This window comes from Thermobia domestica, chromosome 5, assembly GCF_964235325.1.
Source record: "Thermobia domestica chromosome 5, izTheDome1.hap1.1, whole genome shotgun sequence".
Taxonomy (NCBI): domain Eukaryota; kingdom Metazoa; phylum Arthropoda; class Insecta; order Zygentoma; family Lepismatidae; genus Thermobia; species Thermobia domestica.
The window spans coordinates 214367149-214384675 of NC_137458.1; the positions used below are offsets into that span (position 1 = coordinate 214367149).

At 37.1% G+C, this 17527-nt stretch overlaps 1 protein-coding gene across 5 annotated transcripts in view; it reads right to left on the minus strand.

The window, feature by feature from the left end:
• The window catches only part of Pde11 (Phosphodiesterase 11), a 959005-nt gene that overhangs the window by 556354 nt on the left and 385124 nt on the right, over window positions 1–17527 (minus strand). Inside the window, exon 1 of one of the 5 annotated variants that reach the window (XM_081759672.1) lies at window positions 13130–13921. The exons of the other annotated variants lie outside the window; for them this stretch is intronic. The gene's annotated coding sequence lies outside the window, so the exon portion shown is untranslated. Of the gene's footprint in view, window positions 1–13129; window positions 13922–17527 lie in introns of those variants that run through there. 5 annotated transcript variants of the gene reach the window in all.

Here is a 17527-nt window from a genome sequence, read left to right on the forward strand (position 1 = left end):
GAATGCTTGAATTATTAATATAATAGTACATGTAATAGCATTTTGGAGATACTATTTTGCTCACTTGCCAAATATTTATTCTTTATTGTCAAGTTATTTAACAAGCTTTAAAAAGTGGGGTTGCGCTTAGTGAGGAGCTCTGGAACCACATACAGTAGAGCGTCGATTATCCGAACGTCGGTCAACCGAACGACCGCTTAACCGAACTGTGTACTCGCTCGCACCTGTTACTCTCCCACCCTACCGTCCATCATCCCCCTCACTCCCAAACCAAGTTTCCCACAGTAGTCGCCGCACTGAGCCACCGCTGGCGGAACATTGCTTCTAATGGGGCCTTCATAAGGCGCTGCTGACCGGCCAAGCCGCCAGTCGCTGTGTTTCAACAATCAGCACACTTCTGTCGGTTTGGCACTGGCTGTAGAAGTAGCGGCAGTTAAAGCTGTTCACAGCAACAGCTGCGCCAGCTTAGAGTTGAGGCGTGCCGCTCCGCGCATGGCAAATAAACATGTACAGTTCGATTATCCGAACAAACCAGTTTTCCGAACACCCATGTCCCCAATTACTTCGGATAATCGACGCTCTACTGTATTTACAATCCATTCGCATTCGCCAGTCAGGGTACTTACATATCAAGTTACCAATGACAAATTTTGAGATAGTTTTTTGCTCCTATCCTAGTATGTCTATTTTATAGTATTTGACGAGTTGTATTAAAAGGTAACTGTAAACTTTTAAAATTCATGTAATACACCAAAGGAATTAATCACTTGCTGATAGATTAAGTAAGACTACATAATCATCGGTAGCATGCATGAAGCTTATCCGTTCTAAAGATGTTTACTGGTACCTAAGCATTAATACCATAATCCATAAAATATCAAGCTAATACCTAGCACAGATAATTCTTCGTAAAAGCATTCTTTGGGGGAAAAAATCATAAAAAGTGCTTACTTTATTGATTCTCAAGTTGTCATACAACAGTTGGGAAATTTGAACCGCAACTGTATATAATCAGATATACAATATACTTAAGATAAAAATCCACTATCATTTCCTTCATAAATTGTGCTCGCTTTGCTTATAAACAAACAATAAAACAAGGTCTTTAGAGGACGATTCTCCTCCTGTCATAAATCTAGGATGGCACAATTGTCTTCTGTTATCTAGACAACTGACGTCTTAATTATAAGATAAAGTATCTGTCTCCTAGAAATGCATTATTTCCCTTCTACAAAATAATAATAATAAAAGCGCTTTCACTTCTTTCAAAACAATACTTACATTTATCTAATAACCTCTTGCACGTAAAACAAAGGAATAATACGTATTTTAATACGAACTTCACGTTTCCTTTTCATACCTAAAGGTGTGATGGGTCACTAGTTCGATCCTCGGCCACATAAGTTTGTGGTAGACACAGGGGTAAAAGTGCGGGGGAGGCCGTCCCCCACCTCGAAAATATACGTACGTCGTCCCCTCAATTCCTAAATATTAAAATGGGCACAGATAGGCAGGAGAAACGGCGTGGCGTCATGCCGCTAGCTACCGTCCCCACACCTTTTCAGATCCACTTTTTTTTTTTTTTTTATCCCTGGGTAGAAATGTTCGTTGGTTTTCTCGTTTTCTTCCACATTCTTATTCAATCAATCGCTCCGTAATCATTCACTTTCATTAGCTTAAAGGTATAATTGTGGAATGTAAAAAAGAAAAAATCCATCTGTACTTCCACCAGTTTCGCAGGAACGCATCCAAATTCTAAGGAGAGTTTGGATGCGTTCTCTTGGTGGGTGCGACCAAGGCGGCTCTGCAAGAGAAATTAGATGCCTAGAGAGAAGCACTGGAGATCAAAGGGCTTACAATTAGTAGAACTAAGACAGAATATTTACATTGTCCTTTCAGGAAAAATGTAATCGAGAATACAAGAATACAACTGGACGAGAAAGAGGTGGTATTGACGAAGATCAATTCTGCAGGAATAGGGAATCTAAACAGCAGAACTAGCAGTGGTTGGACGAGATGCAGAGAAGTGGCAGGAATGTTGTGTGATCGTGGGGTGCCAATACGCCTTAAAGGAAAAGTTTACCAAAAAAATAATGAGACCTGTTTATTATACGGAGCGGAATGTTGGACGACGAAGAAGAGAGAGGAACAGAAGTTGCGTGTTGCGGAAATGAAGATGTTGCTGCGGTGGATGTGTAAAAAGACGCGGAAGGACAAGATTAAGAATGACGTGATCCGGAGAACAGTAAAGGTGAGACCAGTAGTAGAAAAACTGCAAGAAAGTAGACTGAGGTGATTCGGGCATGTAACAAGAAGACCTTTGAAATATGTAGCTCACCGAGTAGATGTTATAGAAGTGAGTGAGAAACGAGCCCGTGGCTGGCCAAAGAAGAAGTGGGGAGATTGTGAAAAGAATAATATGGTGAAGTGTGGTGTCACAGCGGATATTATACAAGATATAAACAGGTGGAACACAGCGATCTGAAAAGCCAACCCCAGCTAACCGGGAAAAAGTTTAGAAGAAGAAGAAGGAGAATCCAAATTCTAAGGAGAAATAATTGTGTGCAGAAGCGAATTAGACGTGTATTTCACCACCTCTATATTTGCTTTTATTTCCCGTTTACATGTTACATCTACCATTAATAATACTACCTAGATACCAAACAAGTCATGTGTTCTACTTTCTCCCCTTCACTTCCATAGCTGACACAAGCTCCCTCATTTCAACAACCACTGTTTTCGTCTTTTTCGCATTCATTTCATTCCAAACTCTTCACAGGTTCTCAAGTTTTCTAACATAACGTTAATTTTCGAATATGCTTTCGTAATCAGACTCGTTTACAAAACAAACATATTCAACCTCTTGGAAGGCACGGTGGCTCAGCGCTAGAACGTTCACCTCTGCGGCGTGGGGTCCTTACTTCGATCCCAGCTCGCGTCAAGTGGGCCTTGTGGTGGACAAACACTGTGTTCGTGGTTTTCTCAGGGTTTTCGCCATTTCTCCAACTTTATTCATTTCACCATTGCATTCATTTCTCATCATCATCGTCCCCTTTAGCTAGCCGGCACATATACTCCTCACATAGAAGGTCTACCAGAAAGTTCTGTTCATTTTTGCAACTCTAAATTCTATTCAACTCTACACGTTAATAATTTCTGCATTAATATCATGCACCATGTACTTATTGTGTGAGGACTGAATGATTTTTAAATAATAATGAGATTTTTCTTCTACATTTTTAACAGGATCTGTGTCCCTAAAATATGTCTGTCAAAATAGTTCGTTTCTGGCATTGCATACTGTAGAATTCCAACAGAGAAATAATGCAACGGATGCCACTACATCTTTGTGTGCTGTTTAAACAGGATCAGTATCTGGCCCTAGGTGCAGAATAGTTCGAGATTTTTAACAAGGAAAATCTAAATCTTGAAGATAAACCCCAGTCTTGACAATCTTCCGAGATCGATGATGAGATCTTCGGTTTTTTCTTTTTCTTTTTTCTTTTCTTTTTACTTTTTTCTTTTTTTCTTTTTCTTTTTCTTTTTTTTTCTGCTTGGTGTTTGTTTACAAACAATTTATAACCATATCAAACAGTTGAAATTTGTAAGAAAGTACTCCAAATAGGTTCCATACGAATTATTTGAGAAAAATAGACAGGATCGTGTAACTATCAGTTCTCCTATTCGAAACGCATAAAAATGAACCATCACGTACCAGAATATGGTTATGAAAAGAGTATTGCAAAACTAGGACAAGCTGTTGCGTCTACATCAAAACTAGGCTTTATCTCAAAGAAGAGATTGCTGCAATTAGGCTATAGTGAGTTACTGGAAGCAAACGAGATAATCAATTCTGCCAAATGCTGCCTTTAGTTGCAAGCCTTAAATGCAAAATCAAAGGAACACGGCCAGCTGTAGTGAACAGAAAATGTGTCATTCTGTTGCACGACCCCCAGAGAATTTTGTTGAGTTTGGTTAGGAAGTTTCTCACTATATTCACGTGATATTGCTCCTACAGCTACTACCTAATTTTGCTCTTATAATTTCTTATCTCTAATTTGTTAAAAGGAAACAAATTCAGAAATGAGGATGTGAAATTGCTGTATCAGTGTTTCTAGACTCAAAATGCATTCTAAAGAATAGAGATTGAAAAATTGTCATCTCTGTAGGAAGAAAATAATGTGAATGACCAGAGAAATTATATGAAACAATTAAATAACTGCCAGCCTGAAAATAACGTAGTTTCATAAGAGTTGTAAAACGGACAAAACTCTCTGGACAAATTTTACATTTTTCATTCTCTTTCTTAGCTATTTAATCATTATTATCACTACGATATATTTTGGTAACGTACTGCAAATGATATTTTCCGTGTGTTCACCATTGCATAAGTTAGTTATCACCAGAATGCCGAAGTGGGGCACGGTGATTCAGCGGTACAACGCTTACCTCTGGTGTGTGGGCTCCTTGATTCGATCCCCTGCTAAGTAAATTTATGGAGTAAATCATGTCCGCCGATTTTCTCGGAGTACTCCCATCTCCTCCTACATAATAATTCCACCACCATTCACTTGTTTTAATCATCCGTCTCCCTTAACCTAAATAACATAGTCGGAGGATGTTAAACTGAAAAATTTCATTTATACCAGAATCCCGACTGCACTGGTTCGGCACAGGACGGACGCCATGACGATTAATCCTCAGGTTCTTTGACTCATAGGAATACAATAAATAGTTACGCTAACATGGGGAGATGTTTCGCAACCAGCTGATAAACTTACTGAGTGATACCAACCAAAGGCAGGCGAGTAGCACAAAAGTTTAGGTCACCGAAGGTTCAGAGAACAGCTTATTTGAGGTCACTAAGACTTTTAAGGTGAGTAAATTCACAAAAGTAGCTTGTACATGTACCAGTATTTACACTGTATCCATGCAGATCCATATGCTGCAGTATGCACTTCACAGATGAGATACAATGCATAATTTAAAGATTTGATTTGATTTTAGTTTAGCGCCTCTTTCAGCAGCGAGGCTATATGAGACGGATCTACAGCTGAACAAGATAACATATGAAAAAATCTATCTATTAAAATGCTACAATAGCAATTAAAAGCGCCTGAGCTCCAACCTATAACTTTAGCTTTCAAATCTTTCATTTCCGATTATGTGTGATTTCACGTTTAACAGAGACAAACATTTTAAGTATTTGTACTTTAAATAGTCTAAATTAGTTAACTATATCTTTTTCATAAAGTTTATGATATAAAATTATTGTTCAAAGCCTTTGTATTTTAATGAGCCTTCTCTAAAATCAATGCATGTGGATTGTGCTTCCATCTTCCGAGTTCTTTTAAACTATATGTTGAGGACGTTTATATGTTTGTGGTCAATCCTTTCGACAATGAGATCTCGGAAACTACAGACTCTAAAAAGATGACGTTTTCACTGATCGATTGGAAATTTTCCGTAGATTGTCTTGTTCTAATTGAATATTTAAAAAAAAACATTGCCGTTATTTCTTTATTACATTTTTTAGGGTACACTGAAAGCGTTGAAATTAAAAAAACAAACTAAATCATCATATCCTACGCGTTATACATTCCAACACTACATTATTGTATATTGGGGTTGTATATGTCTCAGGCGTTTGTTTCATGGCCAAATAATAATGAAAAAGGAAGGAAAACCATTTCTCGAGTCTAAGATAAATCTATTTTTTGAGTGTTTTGCCCAATGAACACCATATATAACTGACATTATTGCATGCAAGAAGAATGAAAGCACTGGTCATACATGAATTAGAAACTCCAACCGGAAGTAGGCTCAAATCTTGCAAACGGTATGAGATATTGAGAAAAAATAATCGAAAAGTCCCCCCTTTATGATACCCCTTGCCGATTTTTTTTTAAATCAAGACGTCTTTCACTTGTGTCTGTAAAGAGACATGTGCATATGTTGTGAGGAATGAGAAGGAAATTTATGCTCATATGCGAATGATGCGCTGTGTAGAGAGCGCAGGTTCAGCTAGTAAACCATTAAAAAGTCTCTTCAAGTTCCAGATCGCACATTGTCAAGTTGTAAGAAAGTGAACAGATAATCACTTTTGCTGATAACCATATGAAGACAACAAAATTATTAGAAATGATGCCACTCTAAACGTATAATTTAAGTTTAAAAAAAAATTATATTATTATTATTATTATTATCCAGAGACAACCCAACTGGTGGTTCCGCACCATAGCAGTGGTTCAACTAAATGCCAAGTAGCTTGGGCTTTTGGGGTAAATTAATTCCTCTAATTGTAATGTTAGATTTGTTGAATTGTAATTTAGCATCCTTTTCAGAGCCGAAGCTATAAGAAATGTGGGATCTGCAGGAGTTCACCATGAAACACTCAAGTATAATTATCTTTTCTGAAGTTAGTTACTAGTTAGTAGTACTTCATATTTGCTTCACACGTACATTATGTTCATTGTAAAGACATTTCACTGTTTGTTGCATCAGATGTTCTGTAAGCAGTGGTGGATCCAAAGGGGGATCACCCCTCCCTAGAAGAGGAAATTTTCTTATTTTATATATAAATATAACCCATCCCAGAGTTTGGAGCTCTTAAAACTAGCTCTAAGTAGCAGTATTACAACCCCCCCCCCCCAGAAGTCCGTCCTGGATCTGCCCCTGTCTGTAAGTACGAAAAAAGAACATAGAAATTTTATATACGGCCTGTACATAAAATGGGCTTTCTCTTTAGGGATAAATCCTTTTGGGGAGATAAAATCAGAAACATAACGCGGTGGTTGCCATAGTAATTGAGGATATGCTGTGCGACGCAAGTAAGCCTTAAACCAAGATTTTTGCTGTCTTAGCAGTTTTCAGCAAAATCTTAAAGACTTCTGTAATTCGATAAAACATTTAAGTCTATACTATAAAGAAATAATGTGACTAGTTTCCGTTTAGGCATTTGGGAGTGGATTTTCTTGACAAAACACACAGCAAACATATTATTATAGCTATATATTAGGCATACATATGCAACACAACTCTATTAAAACAAGTGTCATGATCTTTGTAAAACTGGAAAGACTTCGAAACGAATTCCTGATTTGTGCATAGCATAAAAGTTAACTATCTCTGACGTTAGAGCTCAAGAAGCAGTGACGGTACTAACATTTCTGGGTCCTCCAGTAATAGCCCTTCCATTCTATATATCATCAACTAGCTACAGCTAAAATAAGGATAAGGTTACGCAAGATCGTGCTTATGTAGCAAAGAGGGACTGAAAGTCAGTATCACACATTGAAATGACCGAAGTTACAAGAATTATCCAAAAATAAATTCCTCCGAAAAGCATATTTTTAGAGATCAAAATATGTTATTTTAAAGTGTTTTGTCAAATAAACTTTTCTAGTCACTGGTTTCTGATTTTATCTGCTTCACGAAGTACACTAGCGAAGAAGAATCAGGAACCACTATCAGAATTGTGTTACGAAGCACTCCTACTCTTCTAAAAATGTTATTCTCGATCAAGTGGGTTATTATTATTATTATTATTATTATTATTATTATTATTATTATTATTATTATTATTATTATTATTATTATTATTATTTTATGAAATACAAAAGAAAATTGCGAAATTATATCAAGCCAAGAAATAAATCGGTTCCATCTATCTAGCTCCTAGGCATCTGTCATGACGTACGCAGTCATTGAGAAAAAGGAATCCTAATATCACGGACGACTCATTTCATTTTTTAAAAAATGAAAAACTTTCTTACTTTGTTTTGCATCTAAAAGATGTCCTTCTAAAAATTGTTTCTTTCCTCCCTCCTCGTATCGCGGCAGTTTTCATGATTATAGTTCCATCACTGCCAAGAGCCTCTACGGCACGGCGTCATTTGGGATGAATTAGTCCCAGAAGCGACAGTCCTATTAGCGACAGGAACTGTTATCTGTCCTATGAGCGACCGATTCATTTACATTGAGATGATGAAAGATGATATGATTTAATCTCGTAAAATATGTTTGCTTCTGGCGTTATTAGCGCTCGAACAACCTTGGTATGAAATATGCACGTGCCAGTGATACTGTTCGTCAAATATATTTTTCCTCTACTGTGAGCGCAAATAAAACTTATTTTAATTTTGAGTTAGATTTGACATAAAACACATCAAATAACTTAACGAGACAACAGGGATATTTTCATGAAAAGTATATTCCTAAAGGTAAAACAATCCAAGAGGTACACAAACTATTTAAACTATCGTCCCCCCTATTGTAAGCTACTAAAACGTAAACTAATTGCTTAATTTGCCATCCTCCCTTGTTTTGACTTATACATAAAAGCTTGTGGTGAAGCAATCTGAAATAATCCCTTATAACTAAACGAACTGTTAAGTCCTGCGAGAGATTTGTAACTTGTGTAATAATTTCTTCGAATACACCGTGTTTTTATATTTCTTTAATATCCCAAATGGTGAACACCTTCTTTCCATGGGCAACCGATGAGAAGGCAGGGGTCGCCCCCTGGCTCACAAAAATGTATACGTAATATAGCAAGCCACGTATATTAAATACCAGATATACCAGACGTGATACAGGAACCATGGAGATGCCCCTCCCTAGAAAATTTTCTTCTGGCCCCCATACCTCTTTCTGATTTCTTTCTTATGCCATAAACATATTCAACCTAAACTTATGCACCGTGTCATTTTAACATAAAATTTTTAATTATATTAGAATCATAGACAAAGGCGGAGCTACTCTAAATATTTAGTTAGTTTTCCCCTTGATAGAGTCAATACATTCATAGAAATTAATTCAAATATATAATATTAGGAAAAACGCATAAAAGATTGTTAATATAATGAAAGCATTCTCACGTATTAAATTCAGGTAGAGCGAAATTTTTCATAGTACACTTTGTTAGGTTCTAAATTACATTAGCATAAAACAAGTTAAAGAAGAGAGAACCTTATGTTCTTCCATTATCTTAGTATGAACGAATCGGTGACTCATAGGGCAGTTAATAGATCGAGTCGGTCGCTCATAGGACAGTTAACAGTTCCTGTCGCTTATAGGACTGTCGCAAGTGGGAAGACACACATTTGGGATGGGCAGAGGGGGTAATTGCCCTCCCTGAGTTTGAGACACACGTGTTTTTTTAAATAAATTGTATACTAACAAAAAAAACGTGGAACTCCTACGTCGATGGACAAGCTTGCCCTCTCCTAGCAAAATTTGAAATGATATTATACTACGGCCAGGCAGACGGCTTTCAGCTGGATAAATAAAAATATGGTCACTGTATTAGCTTCACCTCCGGTATTTCTTGCTTTCTGGACCTGAGATCACTCACTATCTATTAATTCAAGTATCTCTCTGGATAGGATCACGATCCTGGTTAAACATGAAAATTTTGTCTCAAGACTTTCAATGGGAAATGAACTCATGCCCATGTGGTAGCACAAAATTACACAAAGGCACTGTATTATCATTATTAACCGTATTTACGTGTATCATACCCTGTAAGCTAAAGATAAATGATTAATGGAAGAGAGTGATTGTGAAAGAACTGGAGGCATGAGAATGTGGTGGAAATGGGACAATCTCGATAAAACCTACGCACACGATGCTGTCCATCACAAAGTTACATGTTCTGATATCGAACCAAGGATATCTTACACCTGATGTGAGCGTCCTAGCACTGTCACCGTGCTTTTCTCTACCCCCGATCTCCAAGAAAAGAAGAAAAATTTGGGGATTTAGATTTCTGGGCTATCGGCATATAAAGCCATTTAGCCCGTCACGTTGAGGAATGACGTCCGTCGGCAAGCACACTTATCCAGGGAAAGGGAAGGAAGGAAGCGGCCTGGGACCTATAAGTTAGGGGCCATCCAGGTGTGAATAAGGAAAACCCAGGAAAACCCCATTCAGGATGGCTGGCCTGAAAAAGCTTTTCACAATTTTTTCGACCGAGTGCTCCCACCGGAATCGAATCCGGCACCGCTCGCACCAAAACCAAGAACGTTAGCGTCTACGCTACGCGGAGCTACAAGAAAAAGTTGGGACGGTGATTAATAAGAAAGGACTATTCCAACATATACGGTATCTGGGCACCTTGAAAAATGAAATTGTTACTATTTTGTTCAAACTCAAAGAGCGTACTGTATGTTTTAAATTTGGAAGTATGAAAGTGAATAATTCCTTTTCAAAACAAGTTACGTAACAGTATGTTGCGATGGTCAGGATAGAACAAATATGGCAACTACTGCAATCCACTGCTATTATGTGACAGTTGAAAGACAGAAGCAGCTGATTTTGCTTTCCTACCTCTGCCGGTAGTCACATCGACTTGGTAGTTATTTTCTTGTCACGACGATGAATATAAAATTGCTACGGGCGTGCATGTAATAATGGATGAACTGGCAACACCGCCCAGCCTTCCGCATGAATCGCGCGCTTGGCAGAATCTGGGCCAGTATTCTAAGAAACCGGCAACGTCGTAACTAGGGCTTGAGCAAACTGGATCAAACTGTTTTCGCTGTTACCATACTGTTTTGTTTGTGCTTTTGGGAGTTATCTCGTCAAAACCCAGTAAGTGAAAACTCTTGAGAGTAGCAACCACGCATTTGTTAAATATTGTATGTATTACGACCAGTGACGACGCCAGCTATAAGTTCCTAGGGGGGCAAAGGAGAGGCAGATACATTTTCGGGGGGGCGGCTATTTTCCACACCAAAAATGGCATTTATTATGTTTGACTTACTTTACATTGTGTATCTCGTTGTTGGTTTTACATTAGGTCTATATGATAAACTTATTTCAAGTAAAATTTGTAACTAACAAATAAGTAACGTCTGCACATGAAATATTTTTCAATGCAACTTTTGAAACCTAAATTGAATTACTTTCAAGTTTGCTACAAGTAACAAATTCGTCTAGTACTACATGCTACGTATATATATATATATATATAATTTACGAGGGGCTGCTGAAAATCTCGTAATCCAACCCAGAAGGAGTGTAGGTACTAGGGAGAAAGATGAAACTGTAGTTTTGAAAAACATGTTTTCAACTAATTTTCATATTAATAATGAAAACAAATTTTCATATTAATAATGAAATTCTTACTGCTTTCTCAGGCCTCTGAAGTGATTATGTACAGTGGTGAAGAAGTGATGGCTTAGTTCAAACGTGGCGGTTTCTCAACAAATTATGCTTTACACCCAGGATGACTTTACATCCAGTGACTGTTCCCGAAATCATGGATGCAATTTGTGACATTATTCTTGAAAATTGCAGCATTTCAGCCAGTGTTAGATATAACCTGGGGCCGGGGTTCCTACGCCACCCGAGTTTTTGACTGACAAAAGGAATTTAAGCTATTATTTATACAGTTTTTGAAGTGTATAGTAAACTCACGATATACTTCTTATAGTCTGAGATCTGGCTGCAACCCCCTTCCTCAGTTTTTACCGTCTTAGTAAAACTTGTGTCAGAGATTGTGGGCATTTCTTTGGAACGCGTCGGTTGTATAATTCAGAATGGCTTGGGTATGGCGCAAGTTCTTGACACAATGGGTTCCCAAAAAATCTGTCAGGAGAATAAAAGAGTGACGGCATTAAGAGAAGTCTTCTTCCAATTTGAATGTAATGCTGATCATTTCGCTCACGAAAAGTAACCATGAACGAAATATGGTTGTACCACTATGATCCTGAAACGAAACAACGGTCAATGGAGTAGTAGCACTCATTTTTCCCTCGCCCCAAGAAGTTCAAGACACAGAAGTAGGTTGTAAAACTGTTTGCAACATTCTTCTGGGATAAGTATGGAGTCGTACTCATAGACTACCTCCGCAACGGTCAGATATCTAATTCTGAATCTCTACATTACTCACAAAACTGAAAGAACAATTCAAAGTTCAACACCGCAGAAAATGAAAAGAAAGGAATTGTGTTCCTTTAAGAGAATACACCTGTCCATCGAACCCCTGCGAACACAATTAGCATGGCATAATCTAGGATTTCAATGTCTAGATCATCATCCTCATTCCCCAAATTTAGCTCCGTTTAACTATTGAATGTATTTATTTCCCAAACTTAGATCTGATTGAACTTTAGATCTGATAATGGTAGTGTTACGAACAGTGGTGCGAGGAAGTCTCCAGATTTTTTTTAACTTCTGCAAAACTGGTTTACTGTATAAGGTAGTATATTGACTCTCGGGGGAAGTGTAGAAGAAGTAAAACTTCACCATTCCACGTGCACTCCTGGGTTGGGCTACGAATTTTTCAGCAGCTCCATGTACATTTCTAGGCAATATGGTAGACGTCATGTCAGTACTTTGAAACAAAATAAGTAAGGGAGCACTAGTGCATACCAAGTACTAACTAAAGATCAGCACTCTGACAATACATTTTTTTGGAGGGGGAGCTAAATAAATAATCATCCATACATTTATTATTATCATCATTTGCTTACACAACTCTTTTTATCCCCTTCAAAAAATTAAGCCCTGGTAGTCGTAAATGAACCTGTTATAAGCCCATCCTCTGAATATTGAAAGCCGAGAATAATGTTTCAGGAAATAGAAGTATAGAACCTTTAAATAAAACAAAATATGAAACTGAAAACTTCAAATCTCAATAAATACAAACAAGTTAGGTAATTGGTTTTACCTTTCTTTTGTTTCTAACCGAAGTTGATCCAATGAGAAGAAAACAAGTCGACCAAATCTACTATTGTTCGCTAGGCACAGTAATTAAAATTCATAAGAAAGAACTGTAACTAAAATTTACAGGAAAAGACGCTAAATTAGAAAACAGAAATATGCGTGCATATCCAGACGCTCAAAGAAGAAAGCTTGAGGACTAATCTGCCACATAGTAAATGCATAAATAGTACGATCTGTCAATAAGATTCGTTATGATACTGATATAAAATACTATATGTAGAATGTTTTATGATTGTAGGAGTCTGGGGGGCAGTCTGGATGGCAGTCAGGGGGGCAGGAGTAGCCACCAGGGGGGCGCTCGCCCCCCTTGCCCCCCCTCTGGCGTCGTCACTGATTACGACAAGCAAAATTATTACGGTAAATATAACTCGAAAGAGGAAAAAAAATGAATACTCACATTGTCCGGGCCATTTCAACAGCGCTCATATGTCACTTTACACTCTATTTTTATCTTTGGGCGCACGAAATACGCGTCTCTGGTCTTTTCATAACGGAATATGTCGATGCACAAAACTATACACTTCTCGTTCAAAAGAGACTTAAAAAAACAGCTTTCCAAAACGACTTTTACACAAGCTTAAATATATTCACGCATCAATGAACACTTATCATCAGCTGATTAAAATGGCACTCGGAACATTTCGCCAAGTACACGAACATTGAACTCAGGTTGGAAACACAATAAACATAGAGCACACAGATCCAAAAATCAGGCACTATTGTTTATTTTGCTGTGTTTACATCACGTTCCAGCTGTTTCACACGGGCTTCCTTTCCACATGCATGGCAACACAACTAAAATATGGTAGAACTATTATTGCATCCGGTGAGACATCGCTATTATTACGTCAAAGCTGTGCGTTTCTCCTTTCTTATAGTTCTCTTTCGGTGATATTTGTCGGAATAGAAAAGACAGTTGTTAAAAACAGAAACCGGCCGGCAAAGTAAATGATTGTAACTTTTTCTTATTTGCAAGTTTGATTCCAAGTCGGACAGACTTCAGTAATAACACAGAAAAAAAATATACCATGCCTCCTTTTGCGCTGTGTACATATGCACTCCCGCCCGTTGCCAACTTTCGATTTTTTTTCTTCTTTCTTTAGCTCCTGTGTTAGCCTTGTTTAGTCTGCACCGACCCAGCTTACGTATTTGCTAACTCAGTGCCTTTTGCCTTTCTCCAGATCACTCACTACCACGCGGCGACTAAAACACACTGTGTGGAAGTAGCACCCACGAATACACCGGAAGGATCTAGATTCATCCATTAACCAAAAAATAATAATAAAAGCGCGGCTCTTCTTCCTACATTCAAAAGTTGTTTGTGGAGAGAGAAACACGCTTATTACTATGTAATAAACCCATTCTGTCTTGTTTTTGTACTTAAAAATGTCAAGGACGCACATTATCATTTTTTTCTCACTGAATAACGTAAGAATATTGTCAGTTAAATGTTAAGTGATATAAGAAACATAAAAGCAAACACTACAAAAAGAAAAAAAATCTGATTATGAGATGATGGCTTAAGCATAAGCAGATCAATGATGCAAGGATGTAATCGCTAACTTGTAACTACTTTAGTTATTTTTTTTCTTTTCTACTTCTTTTTTCTTTCTAAGATTTTTTTTCTACATAGGGCGAATATGTGTATCTGGGGATCACCTTTTATATCACCTCCCATGAGTACCGAAGACAATAAAATATGGAGCTTTTACCTTCATAGACAGCTCTTCGGTCTTCATGGCCTGTTCCGAAAGGAAGAGGGAGTACCCATTAAATCGACTCCTCCTTCCCTTTAAATGAAACACTCGTGTTCATATAGTTATCTTATGCGCCTTGCGCGCGGGAGACCCGGGTTTAATATCCGGGAGTTCATGTGATTCGGATCCAACGTTCAGCTGTAGGCCCATCTCATATTATCTCACTCATGAAAGGGAGGCCAAAAGGAAAATCAGATCAAGTATTTCTTTACGTATTGCGTTAAAATCTTTAAAATAGCCACTTCTTCGTAATGTTGATTGAATTACAGTCTCCTTCAACACCGACTGTATAAATATAAACATGTGACCAGTTATGGAGTAAGTACATTAAAAAGAAATAATAATAGATGAAACACACTTAAAAAAAGAAACAAACCTAAAGTCGCGCAATGTATCGTATATTTCTGAATCCAAAACGATGTTTCCTGCAGTAATTTCGCGTCCAAAAGTATTGGGTAGTCTTTCTTTAGCATTATATGATGTGGAGCTTTTCACTTTTCTCTGTGGCAGTCGGACATAAATCATCACATAAAACGCATTTCAAATCGGATTATTGGGGGAACAGTTCCTTCCAGTTCTAAGATTAGGGGGACATATCCCCTCATCCCCTGGATTTGCGCCAATGCTTCCAGTAAGAAGTATTAAGAGACGTCTGTATCTGATTTGGTTTTTAGTGTAGTTTTACAGTAAATTCTGAAAATATACTCCATACGTGCTATATTTATATTAATTCTTTGTTCAAAAAAATTGGAGGGCGTCTTGGATTCAGAAATATATGGTAATTGGTTTCAGACTTTTCGACTTACTTCCCATTCTTGAAGATAGAGACAATCCGAACGATGGGCGTGAGAGGCAGTGGTCATTTTAGATTTTCTCCGGGGGATAGAAAGTATACGGAAATACTTGGGAATTTTTATTCAGCACTATAGAATATACAGTCCGGGCCACCTTCTGAAATCATCATTGGAGAGGGAGACTATCCGCCCCTGGGTTTTCGAAAGGGGTTCATTTCTTTAAAAATCGCCAACATACATTAGATTTTCTTATTCATACTCCATGGTATTAAATATGCTTAAGTTAAATACTGTAGTATTACAGAATATATATACTGTAGTTAATGAAGTTAAGCAATGTGCGTTAATAGTTGTTACAGAGATTGTAGAGCAGTTACAACACTGAGAAAATCTTTGATAAATACAACTTGGATTTCTTATTTTCTGTTTTGACATGAATTAAGGTTTTTCTTATTGTAAATGTTTCTCCATCAAGTACTGATCTAAGGGATGGTAATTTATATTTCAGTTTGAACAAGGGACAAATACCTTCCAAAATCAATAAAGTAACAGTTTCTTCAGAAACGTTTATTACTCGTATTCTTTTTCTAAATAGTACATGATGTATTCCTGGCACTCCCAACTTTTTCCATACATAGCTTTGGATGTATTGTATCTCGAGTAGGGATGGCCTTTTTCGAAAAATCTGTTTTTCGATTTTCGGATATTTCATTTTTCGTTTTTTCGTTTTTCACTTTTTCGAAAAATTTTCCTTTTCGTTTTTCGGAAAATTTTTCGTTTTTCGTTTTCTCGAAAAATTTTTCCTTTTTCGTTTTTTCGAAAAAAATTTCGTTTTCCGTTTTTCGAAAAAATTCATTTTCGTTTTTCAAAAAAGTTTTCGTTTTTCATTTTCGTTTTGGAAAAATTCATTTTTCGAAAAAGTATTTTTCGAAAAAATGTGGCCATCCCTAATCTCGAGGTTTAATAGATATTGATTTTATTTTAAACAGATTCGACCTTACAAAATATGACCCATTGTGATTCAGGAAAAACCTGGATTTATTAACCCTCCAGCGCATGGTTTTACCGTTTGGCTACGTTCCATACATCTTGCTATAGCCACAATAGTATAAATCCAAACCACTATATCATGCATTTACTATGCTCTGCTGTGGTTCTATTTGTAACTTATCCCATTAGATTTGATGTGCTTGAATTTTGGTAGCGCGCAAACACTAAATGGTAATATAAAAAGAAAAAAATAATTTCAAGAATTCATGCACTGTAGGGTTAATATTATATTTCAGCTAAATAAGAGATCAAGTTCCATCTGGAGCAGAATATTACAGAATTCTCTAGAGATTACCTTGCGCCGTCCTTGGATATCATTCAATTATACCTCAGTCGAATCTACGACTAAAAGTAATAAACATTCCTTTTAGCCGACTTTGATTTGACATTTTGTTCTCGCGTTATGGCTCCTTTTGCATTTTTCCAACAAATTTTGTTGATCACAGCGCCGAAAAGAACCATTTCCATACCCAGGTTCGCCCATACCTTTTGTCTTATTTTTATGTCAGGAATCTCCTTCCAAACGTTGCCGATACTATTTAGAAACAGTTTGTATATCATGAGGCGCGTCCAAAAAGTAAGTTTCCCTAGGATGGTAAACACAAAGAAGACACAGCGATATTAAAATATATACTGCCACAGATACAGCAAAGGTAAAACTACTTTTCAAGATGATCAAGAAGTCGCTGGGCCATACGTCGGATGACAACCGACCTTTTTCAATCGTTCTTGAGGTATAAAAAGACGTGAAAACCACTCAGTCGTTCCACTGAGTGATTTTTACGTCTTTTTATACATCAAGAAATTCTTGTTCGGTAACCATATTGACAGTGATGAGGAAATGCAGACGGCTGTTGTACACTGGTTCCACTCCCAGGCGGAGGATTTTTACATCGGAATACAAAAGTTGATCCAACGGTACTGAAAATCTCTGAAATCCGATGATTAATATGTAACCTATGCTGTATCTGAGACAATAAATATTTCAAGGTCACTGTGTCTTCTTTTGTGTTTCCGCCCTGGGGAAAACTTACTTTCTGGATGCACCTCGAATATATATATATATATATATATATATATATATATATATATATATATATATATATATATATATATATATATATATATATATATATAAGAAATTAAGAAGTGTAGGTGTTAAAAAATTGCTCCATTCCGCGGATAGATGTAATG